At 46.1% G+C, this 20,113-nt stretch overlaps 1 non-coding gene and 1 pseudogene across 1 annotated transcript; both read right to left on the bottom strand.

Annotated features, from left to right (window-relative positions):
* Positions 1–1,130: 1,130 nt before the first annotated feature.
* Positions 1,131–1,207, bottom strand: LOC123636092 (annotated as a pseudogene).
* A 16,928-nt stretch (positions 1,208–18,135) lies between these two features.
* On the bottom strand, positions 18,136–18,299 carry LOC123636065. Its single transcript, XR_006734305.1, has one exon. It is a non-coding gene; the product is annotated as a U1 spliceosomal RNA (small nuclear RNA).
* Positions 18,300–20,113: the final 1,814 nt, after the last annotated feature.

A 20,113-nucleotide genomic window follows, 5' to 3' on the forward strand; every position in this document is an offset into this window, starting at 1 on the left:
AGATGAGCGAGAACATTGATTCGTGGCATTAAAAGAACGTCAGCATTCCTAGAGAAGGAAAGGGAAGGGAAGATAAGGCCAGAAGGAAAGCCACGGTAACAAGTTTGGACCCACGTTTGGAACTCAGGAAGCAGTGCTCGGATTTACTTTTGGAAAGAGCACTCCAGTTTTTTGAACATGAGCGACATCTATTCAACAAACATTTGTGGACAATCTATTCAGGGTCCTGGGCTCCAGGGGTCCTGGGCTCCAGACTTCCTGGTTTGGTGGTCGGGGAGACAGAGGTAGGCTAACGACAACTATGAAATGTGTAAGTGGTGGAGATCTGAATGGCGCGGCAGAGACTGACTTGAACAGAAAGTCAGGGAAGCCTCCCAGAGGAGGTGGCTTTTGAGCTAAGCCATAAGGATGTGCAGGAGTTTTCCAGGGTATTCTAGATAAAACAGCAAGCATAAAGATATAGTATGTAAGGCCGGGTACAGTGGCTCATGCCTATGATCCCAGCACTTTGTGACACCTCTGCACTGTAGCCCAGGCAACAGAGCAAGACCCTTTCTCAGGAAAAAAAAAAAAAGATATGGCATGTGAAAAGGCATGGCCTGTCCGGCAATAGAGAGAATTTCAGAATGACCTAAGGGTCAGTGGGAGAAATGACTGGAGAGGAGATTTGAGAGGGATGTCGGGAGACCTATCTCCCTTGTATGATGATATTAAGAATTTGGTTGGTTTTGTGGTTTTTTGTTTTTGTTTTTTGTAGAGACGGGATCTCAATCTGTCACCCAGGCTGGAGTGATCTTCCTGCCTCAGCCTCCTGAGTAACTACCATGCCCGGCTAATTTTTTTAGTTTTCATAGAGACGGGGGACTCACTATGTTGCCCAGGCTGGTCTCGAACTCCTTGCCTCAAGCAGTCCTCCCACCTTGGCCTCCCAAATTGTTGGTATTACAGGCATGAGCCACTGCACCTGGCCAATATTAGGAATTTGGACTTGAGCCTGTAACTTGAGGGAGAATAAAAGACCCCTTTGAGAAGACAAAGTTCTCTTCAGAAAAACGCACATCTGTGCAAAATTTGCATGTAACTTCAGAGATTCGAAAATCTGCTCTTAATTTATTTTTGTTTTTTTTTTTATTTTTTGGTGCTCTACATGTTCAGAGAAACTTCTCTAGTAATGAACTGTTGAAATGATCCCTGAAAGTATAGTCTTTCAAAAATCTGGACTTAAAATCTCACTGCTGGAGGCAGTGGGGAGCCACTGGAGAATTTCTTAACAGTGGAGCCATGTGATCAGATCTGCTCTATGCCAGCATGTGATGACAAACCAGATGGTGGAGAAGGGTCAAAAACACTGACAGGAGAATGGTAGCATTGTTGTCCCCCAATATATAGTCTTTCCTTCCTCCTTAGTATTAGAATCCCCAACTTCAGCTGGGCACCCAGAATGGAGACTCCATTTCCCAGCTCCCCTTGCAGCTTGCTGTAACCACGTAACTAGGTTCTGACTAGTGAGATGTGAGGGAAGTACGTGTGCAAACTCTGGCTCCTGCCTTTAAAGGCGAGGGAAATGCATTTCCCCTTTCCCACTGGCTGGAATGTGGTAGCAATCCATCTTCATCTGAGAAGATGAGGCCAACCTCTCAGGGACACTAGAACAGCAAGTCAGAAGGAGTTTAGGTCCCCAATGCCACAGAGCTGTCATATCTTCTCTGGGCTGCTTATTCTGCATTTGAGATATGAGCAAGACATAATCTTCTAACTTGTTTAAGCCATGGCACATTTGGATCTTTTGGCAGTAGGAGCTGGACAAATGCACTCGGCACCACATGGCAGTCTCAAGGGTCAAATGCTATGGTGAGTGGGTTTTAGGGTGGCAAAGCTTGGGAAGGCCTTTTGGAAGGAGCATCCTGCCAATGCCCAGGCATAAGGGACGTCTCCCTATGACACTAGCCCCTACAGTGCAATCACCCAGCTCACAGCCCTACAGAAAGTGCAGCTTTGGGGTGCCCTCCCAGATTCCTGAATACAGGCTGTGCACCCCAAGGCAGCCAGTCTTAAGTGAGTCATTGCCTATGAAGTGCCTTGGCGTGGGAATATGGGCAGCACCATTGCCTTATCTGAGAAATCTGAATGAAGAAACATGCAGAGTTTAGGCAGTAGTGTGGGGTGTGGTTAGGAAGTGAGAAGAGAGTGCAGGCATGAGGTGGAGTGAGGCGTGAGAACAGATGTGAAATTTGCAGAAAGGGAGGTCAAGACAGGCTGAAAGTATGAGCAAGAGGAGGTAGAGAAAGATCGAGAGCAAAGCGAAGAACAAGCATACGAAGTAGATGCCTGTGGGACGATCTGCCAAGTCCTCCTTGCCTAGAAAGGTCCCCTCCCCGGCCCCATTCTGCATCCATGTGACTCAGCAGGAGCCACCACGGGCTTGCAGGGAAACTTGGCCATCGAAGGACAGACACCAGACACCGCCTGCGCCAATCAGGCCCTCTCCTGGGAGTTTTGGAACTTGGATTTAGGGGACACATTCAGTCTCCTGCTGCTGTCTGGGCTGTAACGTGTAGATCTCAGAAGCTACAGGGTCAGCCTTATGGGCCCAGGGGCAAAATGGACTTTTCAGCCATAAAGCCTGGAGCAGACGTTTAGCGCAAAGCAGAGGCGAGAACTTCCTGGCTTCTCCAGAGCAACGCTTGCTCCTTCCCCAGGACCCCAACAGATACCCACCCTTGACTTCTGTAACCACACTACTTGTTTTTCTTTTCCCAGTCTCCTCTCTGGGTTACGCAGCACGGTGGGACGCAATGAAAGCACCGTGTCTGGAGTCAGAGACCTCAGGTGCTGAACCCCAGGCATCAGTCTCAGTGGCTTTGTATGAAGTCACTTACTTCTCACGATAGTCCAGTGAGATAGATACTAACGTTATCCTTGTTTTACATATAAAGAAACTGTAGCACAGAGAGGTTAAGTAACTCACCTAAGGTCACACAGCCTAATAAACAGCAGATCTGGGATTTTGAGCCAGGAGATCAGGCTCTGTACTCACACTCCTGCCTGCCGTACACCTGGAGCTCTTTTTGCTCCCTCGGTGGTGACTCAGGCTGGGGAAGGGGTGCCTGGCAGCAGACGGTGCACACCACTGAGAGAACAGGAACCCAACGTTGAGCCCGTGGCTGAGCTGCAGGTCCCACTGGGTGACCCAAGGACAGAGCAGACAAACAGGTAGAGTATTTGAGACTGGCACAGTTGAGGTGTCAGGACGCCCATGTGCTCAGGATTCCTGGGGAAGAAAGAGGCCTCTGTCCAGGGCACAGATGGTCCCCACATTGCCTCGACTGCTCCCTAAGGAGGGAGTTCCCTGCAGTTCCAAATCCGTTCCTTCACCCTGCTCCCATCTTGGAGAGAGAGGGGCTGGGACAGAGGAAGCCCAGCTGGTGTCCGAGGGGTCCCACCTGACTTCCTGTCCGCCCCATCTCCACGTCCCGCCCTCTGTCCACTTCCCTGCTTGGAGGAGGCCTGGAAACGGCTCCTGGGCCTTTGGTCTGGAGTCACCAGAACTATTCTGTTGCTGGATGGGGATTGGGACAGCACATGCTCTGAGCCGCGTGTCACCTTAGAAGTGAGGGAATTTTCATTCTTCTCCCCAAAAGAGAAAACTCTGGGAGAAAACTGTCCTTCGACCCCCTCCCCCACGATGCGTCGGAGCCAGAGCAGGACCGGAGCAAAGTGCAGGCTGGTCTCTTGGTTCTGAGAAGCAGAGAGGACGCATGCTGGGCTGCTCTCCACCCCTCGTGGGCTCAGCGGGCAGGCCCAGCCCTGTGGGGGACGCTGCGGTTCTGCCCATGGCCAGAGTGACCCTGTCACTCTGCACTCACATGTTAGGATGGTCACTGTGTCAATCTAAGCCGTGTCCTTGTTTCAAGCTTTAATCAGTAATAAAGTTGACGTCTGTCTCTGATATCTCATCTTTCCATCGGTTCCCAGCTGGGGAAATGAGAAAAGTGATGCTGTTTACTGGCCCCCAAGTTCCCTCCCCCAAGCCCCACACACTCGCGGTCAGCACCCTGGCTGTGGGTGACGCACCCCCTGGTCCGGCCAGGAGAAGTGGGATGGGAAGAGGGGTGGGGGCAACAGGAGCAAGTGGGGCACTGCCAGAGCCAAGGATGTCTCGGCCCGCAGTTGACACGGCCCATGGACGGGCTCACTGCCATTGCACAACTCAAGGGGGCGCCACCATCCTGTTCTAGTGAATGGCACCTCGGAGCTGTGTTCCAGGAGTTGCCATTCACAGAGGACAGGAGTTGTCCAGCAGAGTGCCCTGGGTCCCAGTGTGAGGTAGGACAGGGCCTCGCAGCAGGGGGAATGGGGCCTCCAGGCCTCGAGGTTCAGAGGTCTGGCCAGGCGGACAGGTGCACTGAGACGCAGGCAAGGCCAGACCGGGGTCAGGTTTGCCTTCCAGGAGCCCGTCCAGGAATCACAGGGAGGGAGTCAGTGGCCCCAGGTGGGGCTCAGCCCTAGTGGCAAGAGGAGCAACAATTCAGAACAGCGACAACTATGGAGCCCTGGGCCAGCCCCCGCCAGACACACTCTGGGCTATAAAACGCTCACAGCCCGGCAGGGAACAGACACAGGAGCCCAGGGGCTCGGCCTACACTAAGCTGAGTCTTGCCTCATGGATAGGAAGGGGTTCACCTGGCAGAGGGGTGGGGAGCGGGCCAGGCCAGGGGGCCAGGCCAGAAAGGGCACTGGATGTCCTCTGACCTCCAGCAGTGGGCAGACACCTGGGACTCAAGAACCTGGAGGATTACAGTAACCTTTAAAACTTTTCTTTATTGATAAATCAGCATGTTAACGTGTGTAACATAGGTACCAGGGATGTTGAAGAGTCTGAATTTGCAGGCTTCAAGGTTGTGGCGCACCCTGCTAGACCCCCAGCTTCAGAACCGCTCCATCCTCCTTGCATTCCTCTAGGCTTCCCTTGGGTAGCTGGGGCAGGGGAGAGGAGGGCCACATGGAGGCACTGAGGCTCCGGCCCTCTTAGGAGGAAGTCCTGAGAGTGTGTCAGATGGCTCTCTTGAGAATGTGATCAGCTTTGAAGTATGTCCTCAGATTTAGGGCTATAACCACAATTCAAAAACTATATGAAAAATCCCACTCGATACCCGGTTACACTGCACCCGGCCAAGACTTCCTGGATTAAGCACAGCCTGTTCACAAGCTCCAAAGGTGATTCTTTTTTTTTTTTTTTTTTTTTTTTTGAGACAGAGTCTTGCTCTGTTGCCCGGGCTACAGTGAGTGCCGTGGCGTCAGCCTAGCTCACGGCAACCTCAAACTCTTGGGCTCAAGTGATCCTCCTGCCTCAGCCTCCCAAGTAGCTGGGACTACAGGCACGCACCACCATGCCCGGCTAATTTTTTCTATATATTTTTAGTTGTCCAGCTAATTTCTTTCTATTTTTAGTAGAGACGGGGTCTTGCTGTTGCTCAGGCTGGTACAGGTGATTCTTGTGCTAGCTAATGTGTAAGACCTGCTGTCTCACACACTACCTCGAGAGCAGTGCTTCTCCAAGTTTAGTGCACAAGTCACCTGGAAGTCTTGTTAAAATGAAGATTCTGGGCCAGGTGCAGTGGCTCACGCCTGTAATCCTACCACACTAGGAGGCCAAGGCAGGAGGATCACTTGAGATCAGGAGTTTGAGACCAGTCTTTGCAAGAGTGAGACCCTGTCTCCACTAAAAATAGAAATAAATTAGCTAGGCAACTAAAAAAAATAGAAAAAATTAGACGGGCATGGTGATGCACGCCTGTAGTCCCAGCTACTTGGGAGGCTGAGGCAGGAGGATCCCTTGAGCCCAGGAGTTTGAGGTTGCTGTGAGCTATGATGACACCACGGCACTCTAGCCCGGGCAACAGAGTGAGACTCTGTCTCAAAAAAAAAAAAAAAAAAAAAAAATGCAGATTCTGATTTTTTAGGTCTGGGTGGGGCCTGAGATTCTGCATTTCCAACAAGTTCCCAGGTGCTGCTAGGCAGGGACCCCACTTTGAGATGCAAGAAGAAAGACCCACGGGCCAGGCCCGGTGGCTCACGCTTGTAATCCTAGCATTCTGGGAGGCTGAGGTGGGTGGATCGCTCAAGGTCAGGAGTTCGAGACCAGCCTGAGCAAGAGCAAGACCCCCATCTCTACTAAAAATAGAAAGAAATTAGCTGGACAACTAAAAATATATATAGAAAAAATTAGCTGGGCATAGTGGCGCATGCCTGTAGTCCCAGCTACTCGGGAGGCTGAGGCAGAAGGATCGCTTGAGCCCAGGAGTTTGAGGTTGCTGTGAGCTAGGCTGATGCCACGGCACTCTAGCCCGGGCAGCAGAGCAAGACACGGTCTCAAAAATAAAATTAAACATAATAATAAAAAAAAAAGAGGCCGGGCGCGGTGGCTCACGCCTGTAATCCTAGCCCTCTGGGAGGCCGAGGCGGGTGGATCGCTCGAGGTCAGGAGTTAGAGACCAGCCTGAGCAAGACCTCGTCTCTACTAAAAATAGAAAGAAATTATCTGGACAACTAAAAATATATATAGAAAAAAATTAGCCGGGCATGGTGGCACATGCCTGTAGTCCCAGCTACTCGGGAGGCTGAGGCAGGAGGATCGCTTAAGCCCAGGAGTTTGAGGTTGCTGTGAGCTAGGCTGACGCCACAGCACTCACTCTAGCCAGAGCAACAAAGTGACTCTCTGTCTCAAAAAAAAAAAAGAAAAAGAAAGACCCACATTCGGAAACGTTGGTTGTCTCTGAGGAGATGGCAAGGGGAAGGAATGAGAAGGAGACTTTGTACTCTGTACTGTTTGGTACCTCATGAATTTTTTTTTAACTCTGTGCATGTATAATTTATTCAAGAAAAATAAAAATTTAAAGTCACTGAATTCCAGAATCAAGGTTAAGCTTCTAACTATACTTCCTGCTGCCTCCGGGATCTGCCCTCTGCCTGTCAACCTTGTTGAGCTCATGCTGTCCCCAGCACCTGACGCTGCTCTAGCAACATAACTGCTGGTATAGGTTACTAAGTATGAAATGTCCGATTCTAAGTTTGACAGTTGATATCTCTGACATTTCACTTTGACATGTCTTGTTTCATTTTTATTGTGAAGGTACATCCTCAATCTTTTCAAATGCACATTTTGGCTTGTGATTATCTTTCACATTTTTTTAGAGCAATTTTTGTGAAATCATGGGTAAGTCAAAAAATCGTATTATTTTCGAATATGAGTTCCGTCTTGGAACCAATGCAGTGCAGATATCATCGAAGAGTTTGGGAAGGATGTGGCTAATGAACACACAGTAAGTCAATGGTTTGAGAAGTTCCATTCTGGTGATTTTAATCTTGAAAATGAGCCATGTGGGTGACCTGAGACCAAGGTGGATAATGATGAGCTGAAAGCTATAATGGAAGTGAATCCATCTCAACCTATGCGTGAATTAGCAACAAGGTTTGACATTACTATTCCAACAATATTGTGCCGTTTGAAACAAATTGTCAAGGTAAAGAAGCTGGATAGATGGGTACTGCATGAATTAAATGAACATCACAAGAGAAATAATATCAAAGCTTACCTTTCTTTGCTATCACGACATAAAGGCAAACCATTTCTGCACCATATTGTTATGCGTGATGAAAAATGGATTCCTTTTTACAATCACAAGCATTTGGCACAATGGTTGGATAAAGATGAAGTGCCAAAACACAGTCCAAACAGAATATTCATCAAAAAAAGCTAATGGTATCTGTTTGGTGGTCCAGTGCTGGTATTATCCACTACAGCTTCACGAAACCTGGTCAGTGGATTACAGCGGATGTCTACTGCCACCAATTATATGAAATGATGAGGATGCTTGTGATTAACAGCTGAGATTGGTCAATAGAGACAGGCCAATCCCCTTGCAAGACAACGCTCGACCACATGTGGCACAAACAACGCTGTTCAAACTACAGCAGCTGGATTTAGAAACTCTCTGTCATCCACTGTATTCACCAGACCTTGCACCAACTGACTAGCACTTCTTCCAGGCTTTGGACCACTTCTTTCAAGGAAAAATATTCAGTTCTCACCAAGCTGTGGGAAATGCCATTTTCAATGTCATTGCCACTTGCTCTTCAGGCTTCTTCACTGCTGGCATAAACAAATTAACATTAGGATGGCAAATTGTGTGGATAGTTTAGGAGCATACTTTGATTAATTGTACTGCTTCTTATTTGAGATATAATAAATCACACTTTTTCTTTTCTTTTTGAGACAGAGTCTCACTCTGTTACCTGGGCTAGACGCTGTGGCATCAGCTTAGCTCACAGCAACCTCAAACTCCTGGGCTCAAGGCATCCTCCTGCCTCAGCCTCCTGGATAGCTGAGACTACAGATGTGCACCACCACGCCCAGCTAATTTTTTCTGTTTTTAGTAGAGATGCGGTCTCTTGCTCAGGCTGGTTTCAAACTCCTGATCTCAAGCGATCTTCGGCCTCCCAGAGTACTAAGTAAACTATACTTTTGATTCGAAATTGGACGTTTCATATTTAATGACCTAATATGTAGGGGTACTTCCTTATCTTAAGATAGCAAGTTGTAAAAGGCCATCTCCAGTGGGTGTGATATCCTGGAAGGTCAACAGATGGCGCAGTAGAGCCCATATGAAAACATTTCTCTAAACCAGAGCCGCAGGATGTGTTTCATGCTAAGACACTAGAAGCATTTCTGATAAAAATCAGATACAAGAGAATGCCTGATATTACCACTGTTACTGAATATTGTTCTAGAAGTTCTTGGCAAGGCAATTAGTTAAGGACTGAATTAAAATGTGTAATTAATAGGAGATTGCAAAACTGTCATTATTTACAGACTATATGATTGCATATCTGGAAAAAACAGAAACCGTTTACAACTACTAGCAAAGTAAGAGATTATTTATAAAATTAATGTTAAAAGCAACATCTTATTAAAAAATAACTTCTGGGGCCGGGCGCGGTGGCTCATGCCTGTAATCCTAGCTCTGGGAGGCCGAGGCGGGTGGATCGCTTGAGGTCAGGAGTTCGAGACCAGCCTGAGCAAGAGTGAGACCCCGTCTCTACTAAAAATAGAAAGAAATTATCTGGCCAACTAAAAATATATATACAAAAAAAAAAATTAGCTGGGCATGGTGGCTCATGCCTGTAGTCCCAGCTACTCGGGAGGCTGAGGCAGTAGGATCGCTTAAGCCCAGGAGTCTGAGGTTGCTGTGAGCTAGGCTGATGCCACGGCACTCACTCTAGCCCGGGCAACAAAGTGAGACTCTGTCTCAAAAAAAAAATAAAAATAAAAATAAAAAAATAAAAAATAAATAAAAAATAACTTCTGGTTAAAAATATAATGTGAATTTCTAGGTCAAGATGGTAGATTGGGCACATTCTAAAACATTACCTTCCATGGTTAGTACATAGAAATACTAAATAAATTTTTTTTTTTTTGAGACAGAGTCTCGCTTTGTTGCCCAGGCTAGAGTGCCGTGGCGTCAGCCTAGCTCACAGCAACCTCAAACTCCTGGGCTCAAGCGATCCTCCTGCCTCAGCCTCCTGAGTAGCTGGGACTACGGGCATGCACCACCATGCCTGGCTAATTTTTTCTACATATATTTTTAGTTGTCCAGCTAATTTCTTTTCTATTTTTTTTAGTAGAGATGGGGTCTCACTCTTGCTCAGGCTGGTCTCGAACTCCTGACCTCGAGCCATCCTCCCGCCTCAGCCTCCCAGACTGCTAGGATTAAAGGCGTGAGCCACCTCACCCGGCCTAGCCCAGGTTCTTAACTAGAAGATAAATTATGCTTTCCAGTCTGGACATATGAAATTGGAATCCAAGAGGATGGGGCTTGCATTCTCAAAGTGGCAAAATCCAAGCCAATCCGCTAATGTAAAAAATTATCTGGAATCAGGAAACCTAAAATAGGACCTGGGCAGAGGCAACTGAGAGACCTTCACAACCCAAGTCACTTGAGGAGAAACCTCTTGAGTAAGAACGAATTATTATACATGTGAGGAAGTCCAATGCCGTCTGAGTACAATCAACATACTTAAATGAGAGAACTCATCCCTGAAGAAGTAAAGATACTAGAGCAATCTAAGAGAGAATTTAAAGTAAACATATCTAAAGTATTCAAATAAATAGAGACTAGCACCATTAAGCATACATAGCAAGTGACTCTCTGCTAGAATGACTTGGGCCAATAAGGCTTCCAGCCTTAGCCACTTGCTATGTCAGAATCTGTTCTCCCCCACAGTCTTGTAGCCAAGGTCCCCCTGGGCCACCTGCACAGCCCCAAGGCCCTGCCACTTGATGTGATTTCCCCTTTGGGGTCCTTGGATGTCACGGCACCACCATCCACTCCAACAGCATTCCCTCAATATGGATTTCTAACAGAAGGGGGAGTGGAGGGACCTCCATCCATTGCTACCTAGAAGGTCCCTTGTTTCCTTAGGCCATTCTGCCACCTCTGACAGAGCTCAGTAGGACATCAGGAAGGGCCAACAATCTTAAGAGAGGGAGGAAGAGGTCTGTTATGTCTTTCCCTCATGGCTGCCTGGAGCCATTTCCATGGTGACTTACTCCTGGATTTCCTGTTGTTGTCAAATTCCAACTCAGCAGCCATCCCTTACATTGTCTGTATAAATCCAAGCACCACTCAGTCAGAATAATGCTTATTTGATTTGGGTACACATTTCTGAGTAGCAGAAACTGAGAAGAAATAAACTCATATTAATGTTTTAGGAAAACATTTACTAATCCACTGCCTAAAAGCTGAGAGTACCTTCCAAAGTCAAGAAGAAATGACATGGTATTATCTGCTGACTTTGAGAACCACAGCTCTGCTCCCAGGACTGACACAATGAGCCTGCTTTGCAGGTTGAGCGCAAGCCCACTGTGCTGGAAACCCCTGTAACCAACCTATGGCCAGGCAGAGCCAGACTCCACTTCAATCACAGTGAACTGGGTTCCTTCTGCCAGAAAACAGTCTGCATCCCAAGATGCCCGGTGCCTCCTGATGAGATGTGAATTCTGCCAGCGCATCTGACCTCGCCAGTGTTCATTCCAATTCACCCCTGCCAGGCCTGCCCCGTTCCGACAAGCAACACATTTGGGAAAGGTTACCAGTGTCCTCGCCTACAACTCCCTCTTCAGGCAAACACAGAAATACAACAGACGCTCTCTGCTGTGACATTTTTCTCTGAGCTAATCTGTTTTCAGTTTCTTGCACCAGTTCCATGAGATAGAACCAAAACTAAGCTGGAAGGTGGGGAGAGAGGGGCGGAGACATGGGAAGCCGGGATAGGACTGTGTTGTCTCATAGGTCAGGGACAAAGCCCTTGCCCAAGAAAACTGGGCACTCTCCAAACATCTCCCCAAAACATCTCGTACTGTCAAGTGATGTAACCATGAAAAAATAATAAAACGGTGCACACCATCTGGGGGATGGACATGCTTGAAGCTCTGACTCGGGTGGGGCAAAGGCAATATATGTAACCTAAACGTTTGTACCCCCGTAATATGCTGAAATAAAGAAAGAGAGAAAGAAGGAAAAAATAAAAAAAACCTAAAAAATACTACCTAATACATTTAGATTTTTTTTTTATGTGGAATTTGGAGAAATTGGACTGGGAGTGCAGGTGAGAATTTGGACTTTCCATTTTTAGGATCTACTTCTTTAAGAGCTTATCAGGCAGGGGAGGCCGGGCACCGTGGCTCACACCTGTAATCCTAGCACTCTGGGAGGCCAAGGCGGGAGGATTGCTCAAGGTCAGGAGTTCGAGACCAGCCTGAACAAGAGCGAGACCCCCGTCTCTACTAAAAATAGAAAGAAATTAGCTAAACAACTAAAAATATATAGAAAAAATTAACTGGGCATGGTGGCACATGCCTGTAGTCCCAGCTACTCGGGAGGCTGAGGCAGGAGGATCGCTTGAGCCCAGGAGTTTGAGGTTGCTGTGAGCTAGGCTGACGCCACAGCACTCTAGCCCGGGGAACAGAGTGAGACTCTGTCTCAAAATAAAAATAAAAATTTAAAAAAAGAGCTCATCAGGGAAATTGAGAGCTTGTCAGATCCCTTTGACTCAACACCTTTTCGTGGGGCCAACTGACCCTCACCTGCCATTTGCGCAACTTGCCAGGTTAGGGCCAACCCTGACCTCAGACAACATTTAAGACAGTCCAGCCTCCTGGAATACTTTCTGCTGTCTACAAAGGACAGTCAGTCTTCCAGGTCTCACCAATGTGGCCCTTCAGTTACCAAGTGCCTGCCTGCAGCCTGGCCTGAAAGAGACTGAAAGGGCTGCACTATGTTAGGCACTAACTTAGTCTTGGGGGCCAGAGACTACTTCCTGGAGGAGGTGACAGCTAACTGCCAAGAGGAAGGTGAGAATGGGAAGAAGGGCTGGGGTGTAGTGGGAACAGCATGTGGACCAGGCGGAGGAAGAGAGCACAGTCCATTCACAGACCTGCCAGTGCAGAAAGGTTGGATGGGGACGTGGAATAATAAAAGGGGGAACTGGTAAGAATCTCTTTAAAATCTTTGTTGCCTTGACTTAATTTTTAAATTTGTTTTGGCTGTCTCGTGAGTGCATACAATTTTTTAAATTAAAATTTCCCTAATTAGAATATAAATTCCTGACTGGCAAAAAGTATGACACATATCTTTCTTCCCAGCAGAGCCCTATTCTCAGTCTGGAGAGACCTACTGGGGAGCAGCCACGCCCAAATTTGGAATCAGATAGGCATGAACAGATAAAATGATTAATTTCCCTAATGACCCTTAAGATTTTGGGCCCTGGTGCACCTGGGCTCTGCTCTGAACAGAGAAGCTTCTGCTTCTAAAGCCCTGGCAGAGGTGAGGGGGTTCTGGGGCTGGAGGATATGGGAGGAGCTTACTGGGTCACCCCCCTCACCCTGGGTGACCCAGCAAGCATCCTGCTTTTGGGACAGGTACTTCTTGCATCAGGCTGTACTGTTAATTTCTCGACAATTGGCTAGCAGAGCTCAGGATTTTTCAATCAGTGGATTTTGGGGAAGTCCACATGATCTCAGGAACAATTTAATCGTGTGTTTTAATTTGGAGAGGATGAGAAAAAAGCTTAAGGTAAGTATATTCTAGGTCACTGCCCCAGAGTGTCAGAGCTGCTTCCGTTTTGGCAAGCTGCGGGAAGGAAGCCTTCCCACTGTTTTCGAGAGAGAAATGCCATGTTAAGAATTGAGTCTCTGTAAAACATGCAAAATTCAAAAGAGCCCGTTCTGGAATGGTTAGGACCATAATCACATTGTGAGCAACTATTAAATCCCAGCAATAACATAGTGGATATGGTTATATTAATGTTTTTAATTTCATTGGCTTTGCAGCTTCCCTTGTAGTTCAGATGTAAGTTTGTTTCCGTTTCATAGCTGTATAAGAGCTTTAAGTTCAAGGAGTTTAAATATGCACAAAGCTTGGCATAATTAACTTTATAATGAAATATTTTTTAATAACACAGTTTTTACTGTGTTAGGCAGGCAGATTCTCGAGGTCTTGGAGAAGGCTCATGTACTGCTGCTGGGACCCCCCGACACCGCTTTGGCTTCCAGACCAGGTCTGGGCTGCCACCTGGCCCGGCTGCCTGGCACACCCTCTTCACCTGTGACCTGTGCCACCCCCTGCGTCTGTGCCCCACAGATGTCAGGGCGCAGCAGGACTTGGGCACCTGGGAGACTGTTACTTTCACTACCTTCGTCCTTTTCAGCCTGTCCCAACATGGCCGAGGTGGTGGCCTGCCAACGGTCATCTCCATCAGAAGGAACTGCAAGTTTCTTTGTCTTTTTTTTTTTTTTAATAAATCCTTCAATGGAGGAACTGAAAGTTTTATATCAAAGCACATTTTGATTGGCGCCCCCACTGTTCTACGAAATAAAAGACCCCAAAATTTTGCTTCTGTCTCTGATTTGCACAGCTTTTGTTTAGAGCCTGCATTGAAGGAAGGGAAATATCTCTGGAGACTGATATGGGAAGTGTGTATCTATCTTGGTCCTGTCCGAGAGAGGTCACAGTGGGGATCCTGGAGCCAGGGGACGGAGACCCCTGGGGCAGCAGAAACCACGTGCACACAGGGCCACCCACACCTGCGCACCATTCTAACTCCATTGTGGTTTTTTGGTGAAATAGCTGACAACCTTTGCTCAAGCAGCCTAACCTTGAGCAACGGCAGAGTCACAACGACCCCTGAGACTGGGTCCAACCTTCCAGGATTTGGCTTTGTGAGAGCTCTGAGGAAAGCCATTTCTTTCTAGAAATTAGCTACATCTTCTACAAAGTTACCTACATTTTAGTGTCTTAAATATTCTCCTTGCCCAACTACCACCCCCTCTCCTGTCCCTCAGCAAAGTTTTCCTATCAGAGCCCATTAGGTCCAAAGTAGTCCCTTCCAAACAGCAATAGGTTTCTGGTGAGTAGGAGACAGTCTCGGGCACCATGGCCCCTTCACTATGTGGGCCTCTGGGGACAGTGACCGGGCTAGGGAGAGCGAGGGCATCGGGCAAAGAAGCGAGCTGGCTTTTTAGGAGCAACTTGCAACCAGCCTTGCAGCCAATTTGAAGTAGCTATTGCCAGTAGCAAACTGGCCCTTCATCCTCTCGGATGAACACACCAACGATAATCTCGGTTCTTGCTGTGGAGCCAAGGCCTTTCTCCTGTTTCCAAAAGCACATAATCTGTAGCTTGCATCACCGATGGGATGAACCCCGAAAATCTCAGCAGCATGTAAGACTTAACTAGCAACATCACCCTCCCCAATGCTGTGTACCAAGACCTCCTTTTTCACATCAGCCTAAACTGTCTTAGGTAACCGGTGGCCCCAGGAAAAGCTGGGCAGGTGGTGAACTGAGCTCCAGCAAAGGAGGATGCTGCTCCTGTTCCAGTTCACCTCTATGTCCTCCACATCTTTAAACTTCTACCTTTGCTTTTATTCTTTTTACCTCTAAAAGTAAAAAGAATTTGTCTCTATTTTAAATTTCATTAAAGATAAAAAGGGTCGGTTTACATCTTTTTTATGGAGTCTTAGTTTTCCCCTTAAATTTTTATTTTTTTAATTTACTGTTATTTTATTATTTCTTGAGACAAGGCCTTGCTCTGTTGCCTGGGTAGAGTACAGTGGTGTCTTCATAGCTCACTGCAACTTCAAACTCCTGGGCTCAAGCGATCCTCCTGCCTCAGCCTCCCGAGTAGCTGGGACTACAGGGGCATGCCACCATGCCAGGCTAATTTATATTTTGTAGAGATGGGGTCTTGCTCTTGCTCAGGCTGGTCTTGAACTCCTGACCTCAAGCGATCCTCCCGCCTCAGCCTCCCAAAGCTACAGGCATGAGCCACCACACCCAGTTTTTTTCCCTTAAATTTTAACTACTTTCTATTCTAATCTTGCCTGATGTCTGTCTTCTCATTTAATTGCACTTTTATAACATTTAAAAACAATTTTTTTAAATAATTTTTTTTGTAAATTCACCACCCAAGTCTGAGCTTAGTTTTGATCACAACAGTTCCCTGAATGAAATCTTTCAAAAGCTCCCTGGTTCCAGTAAATCAGATAGGCTCACTCCTAACTCTGGAGCAACAAGTGGAGGTCCACCTACCCTATCTAAACATATAAAAACTATAAACTGAATGAACTAGCACAAATATGCCTTTCATGAGGACTAGAATGCCAGGTTCAAGTTGAGAACTCTCGGAGCCCCCAAGAGTTCCATACTGGAGTATGGGGACAGGGGAGAGCTGTCTCTGGCTCACAGCCCACTCATTTCTCTAACCCCTGCTCATTCTCACATTTGGAGGGTTCTTGTTCATATAGGAGTGGACATTCAAACTTGTCCACACCTCTCCTCAACCAATCATACTTAGTCACCCCGCAGCCACACGTAAGGGCCCCGGGATGTGCATACCAGCTACCCATACTTGAGAGGTTAAGTGGATAACAGGTGCTGGAAAGCCCTAAGTGGGTTCCAGACTGGCCAGGAACTTCTGGGGACTTGGCTAGAAGTGGAGGGGCAGCAGGCTGTCCATGTGGGATCCTCCGTCAACTCCTTGGAGTCCTCTTGAGGGTAGGGGGAGAATGGAGGGTCCAAGAGGTGAGGGTTTTGGGGAGAGCCGGTTGGAAAGGGATTAGGATTAGGGGGAGTTCAAGGGTGGTAGCGGTCTCCAGATTCACTTGTGAACACGTTGGGTCCTCTCCACGCTTCCTCCCCAGAAAACTGTTTCTTCAGCATGCACTCCAAGCACAAATTAAAACAAAATACAGAACAGCAAGCAAACAAGCAAGAAAACCCTAAAGCGATGTACAAAAGGAAAGTAAAAGAAGTGACTCAAAACTAACTACAGTAAGAATAAGAAAAAAGTAAATATTGGTAAAAGAAATGAAATGAGATCTAAAAATAAGTATTAGAAACCCCAAGGAGATATGATAAAGGACACTTAATGGAAATGGATCAAAAGGTAAAACCCAATGAAAGAAAAAGTTAAAAACATGAAACTAGAGGGAATAAAAGATTTATTGGGTAGAAAGATGAAGCCACAGGCCCAGTTCTTTAGTCCTGCAAGGAGAAATAAGATTAAGCACATTTAAAGACAGAAAATCAGCTAGGTGTGATGGCTTACGCCTATGATCCCAGCACTTTGGGAGGCTGAGGTGGGAAGATCACTTGAGGCCAGGAGTTCAAGACTAGCCTGGGCAGCCTAACAAGACCCCCATCTCCCTGTCTGTACAAAAAAAAATAAAAATAAAACAAAATTAGCTGGGCATGGTGGCATGCTGGTAGTCCCAGCTACGCAGGAGGCTGAGGTGGGAGGATTGTTTGAGCCCAGGAGTTGGAGTTGCAGTGAGTGAGCTATGATCAGGCCACTGCACACCAGCCTGGATGACAGAGTGAGAACCTTTGTCTAAAAAAAAATTAAAAGCACAATCTGCAAGTAGGTAAAGGGGTGCAGTACCTGAATGAATGTAAAGCCCAGTGGAAATAATGCAAACAGAGGTGTCATAATCTCATTAGACACCAACATCGAGTCACAAGGTACCATTTTTACCCCATTAAAACATGTTTGTTTTTTTTTTGAGACAGAGTCTGGCTCTGTTGCCCGGGCTAGAGAGCCATGGCGTCAGCCTAGCTCACAGCAACCTCAAACTCCTTGGCTCTAGCCATCCTTCTGCCTCAGCCTCCCGAGTAGCTGGGACTACAGGCATGCGCCACCATGCCTGGCTAATTTTTTCTATATATTTTTAATTGTCCAGATAATTTCTATTTTTCAGTAGAGACAGGGTCTTGCTCTTATTCAGGCTGGTCTCGAACTCCTGACCTGGAGTGATCCTCCTGCCTCGGCCTCCCAGAGTGCTAGGATTACAAGCGTGAGCCACTGTGCCCAGCCAAAACGTGTTCTTAATTATACTCTTTGTTGGCAGCAAGAGGTGAAAAGCCAGCGTTCTCAGTTGAGATAGTATAAATCACTGACAGTTTTTGAAAGCAATGTGGGTAATATTTAGCAAAAGCTGTAAAATGACCAGGCCCTTTGATCCATTAATTCCAGTCCTGCTAGCCTGTCCTACTGCAGGAGTAGGATTTGGGAGGGGGTAGGGCTAGATCAAGGAAACTACCCATAACCATTGCTATTTGTGCCTTCCAAAAAGGACAATTTAAAAAAAAAAAAACAGGGCTGGGCGCGGTGGCTCACGCCTGTAATCCTAGCCCTCTGGGAGGCCGAGGCGGGTGGATCGCTCAAGGTCAGGAGTTCAAGACCAGCCTGAGCAAGAGTGAGACCTCATCTCCACTAAAAATAGAAAGAAATTATCTGGCCAACTAAAATATATATAGAAAAAATTAGCCGGGCATGGTGGCTCATGCCTGTAGTCCCAGCTACTCGGGAGGCTGAGGGCAATAGGATCGCTTGAGCCCAGGAGTCTGAGGTTGCTGTGAGCTAGGCTGACGCCACGGCACTCACTCTAGGCCGGGCAACAAAGCAAGACTCTGTCTCAAAAAAAAAAAAAAAACAATAAGCATTTCTTTATATATATATATGGTGATTCGAAACTTAAAATAACTGAAATGTCCAAGTGTTATTTTAGATTTTTTTTGTTAAGAATGCAAACGCACTCCCCCGACTACCACAAATTATGCGATCAAGTTTGCCCACATGTGGGGAAATCCCAGGGGTCAGCACATCTGAAGTGCAACGGATAAGCCTCACCCTGGGAAAACCACCTTCATGATCATGGTATCTCCTCTGCCAGGTAAGTATGTATTTTTTAGGGGAAAGATTTAACAAATTATGGCACATCCATTCATTCAAGGGATTGTGCAGCAGTTAAAATGATGGTTACAAAGCTTTTTAATAAGATACCATTTATTAAGGGACACAAGTACTAAGTAAGATTCATTGTGCTCTGAAGTTTTACATTAAGTAAACAGTGCCAAATAATTTGAAAACCAATGTTCTAGTAGCTGTGATGCCTTAGTGGTAAGTTATGGGTGATGCCCCTTCCTTTTACTTGCACAATCATCATACAGGCATAATTACGTTACAGAAACCCAAGGCCTCTAACCCATCATCTTTTGATTCTGCTTCAGAGTCAGTGGCCCTTGGGCTTAGAAACCTCTATTTTGTCACCTTGTTGGGTTTGGAGGCTACACTCTCCAGCTCAGAGGCCTCTGTGGCAACAAATATAATAAAATTGTTGACTTTTAGCAGCTTGAACTGTTTATTGTTCAGATTCAAGTGTGGTATCTGCATTGATATGACCCTAAAAATTGACAAAAGTTAAACATTTCTTATTTTTGTTATTAAGCAAAGAATCGAGATACCTCTATTTGATTAAAAAACTGGGTGTGGCTGTTACATAAACATTTCTAGTCTTCTGCAATATCTCAGGTGTATTTCATCAGATAAAGGCTCCTTAATCCTCTTCCTGCAATGCTGTTTTCAGAGAACACAGTATTTCCCCTTTCCTATATAACTCATAAGCCTTAAAATTCCTTCTTTGGTGTCCAGCCTTGCCAGGGGGCAGGATTCCCATCTACTGAGAATTCTCATGTTGGGCACAAATGGCACTCCACAGAACCCTCACAAAAAGCCTGCAAAGTAACCCGTTCACAGACTAAGGAACCTGAGACTCAAGAGAAGTTAGAGAACTTGCCGGGAATCACACAGTGGAATTGGAGTTCAAAGCCAGGTGTTCTGAGGGACCAGGGCATTTAAAATTATAATCACTATGCACAAGATTCTTGAAGGCTGGACTGGGAAGGACTGAACCAAGAAAAGGAAGCTGGACAGAGGATTGTCTTAAAAAACTGAATATGCTGGGTCCTAGCAGAAAAAGCCTTAAAATGGTTAGATCATTCCCCCTTCTTGATTATTCATCCATTGCAAATTGATTCATTCTTAAGTAATTAACAATCAGAAAACACTAGTTTTACATGTTAGATAAGAGATTTGATCTTTCCATGGATGATTTTATGCAACAAAATCATAAAAAATTAGATTACATAATGACAAAGTACTTCAGAATGTATAAAATAAAAAAATTTTAAATATACAAGCACATGAAGGCGGGGCACATTGCCTCACACCTGTAATCCCAGCTCTTTGGAAGGCCAAGGTGGGACGATTGCTCGAGACCAGTTGTTCAAGGTTAAAGTGAGCTATGATTGTGATACTGCACTCTAGTCTCCTGGGCAACAGAGACCCTGTCTCTAAAATAAATAAATAAGCAAATGAAGCATAGAGTATTCAAAGGAAATATATTTAATATAAAAGTTTAAGATTCACATCATGATAAACAATAAAATTTATGAAATATCCTTCTTTGGATGAGTTTGCCTTTTGCATTTTTTCTATTTTAATTGATCTTGCCATCTCATCCCCCATGCTTTTCCATTGCTTCCCCCTACATTGACAGATTCCCTCCCCCCGCCCGCCCCTTCCCCCGTAGTATAGAAAGTTTACTTCTATACAAGCTAGGATGGTTACTATTATTTACAACCTTTTTTTTCTTTTTTTAGCTTTTCATTGTATTTTTTTCTTTTTTCTTTTTTTTAATTTCAGCTTATTATGCG

Source organism: Lemur catta, chromosome 3 (genome assembly GCF_020740605.2).
Source record: "Lemur catta isolate mLemCat1 chromosome 3, mLemCat1.pri, whole genome shotgun sequence".
Lineage (NCBI taxonomy): Eukaryota > Metazoa > Chordata > Mammalia > Primates > Lemuridae > Lemur > Lemur catta.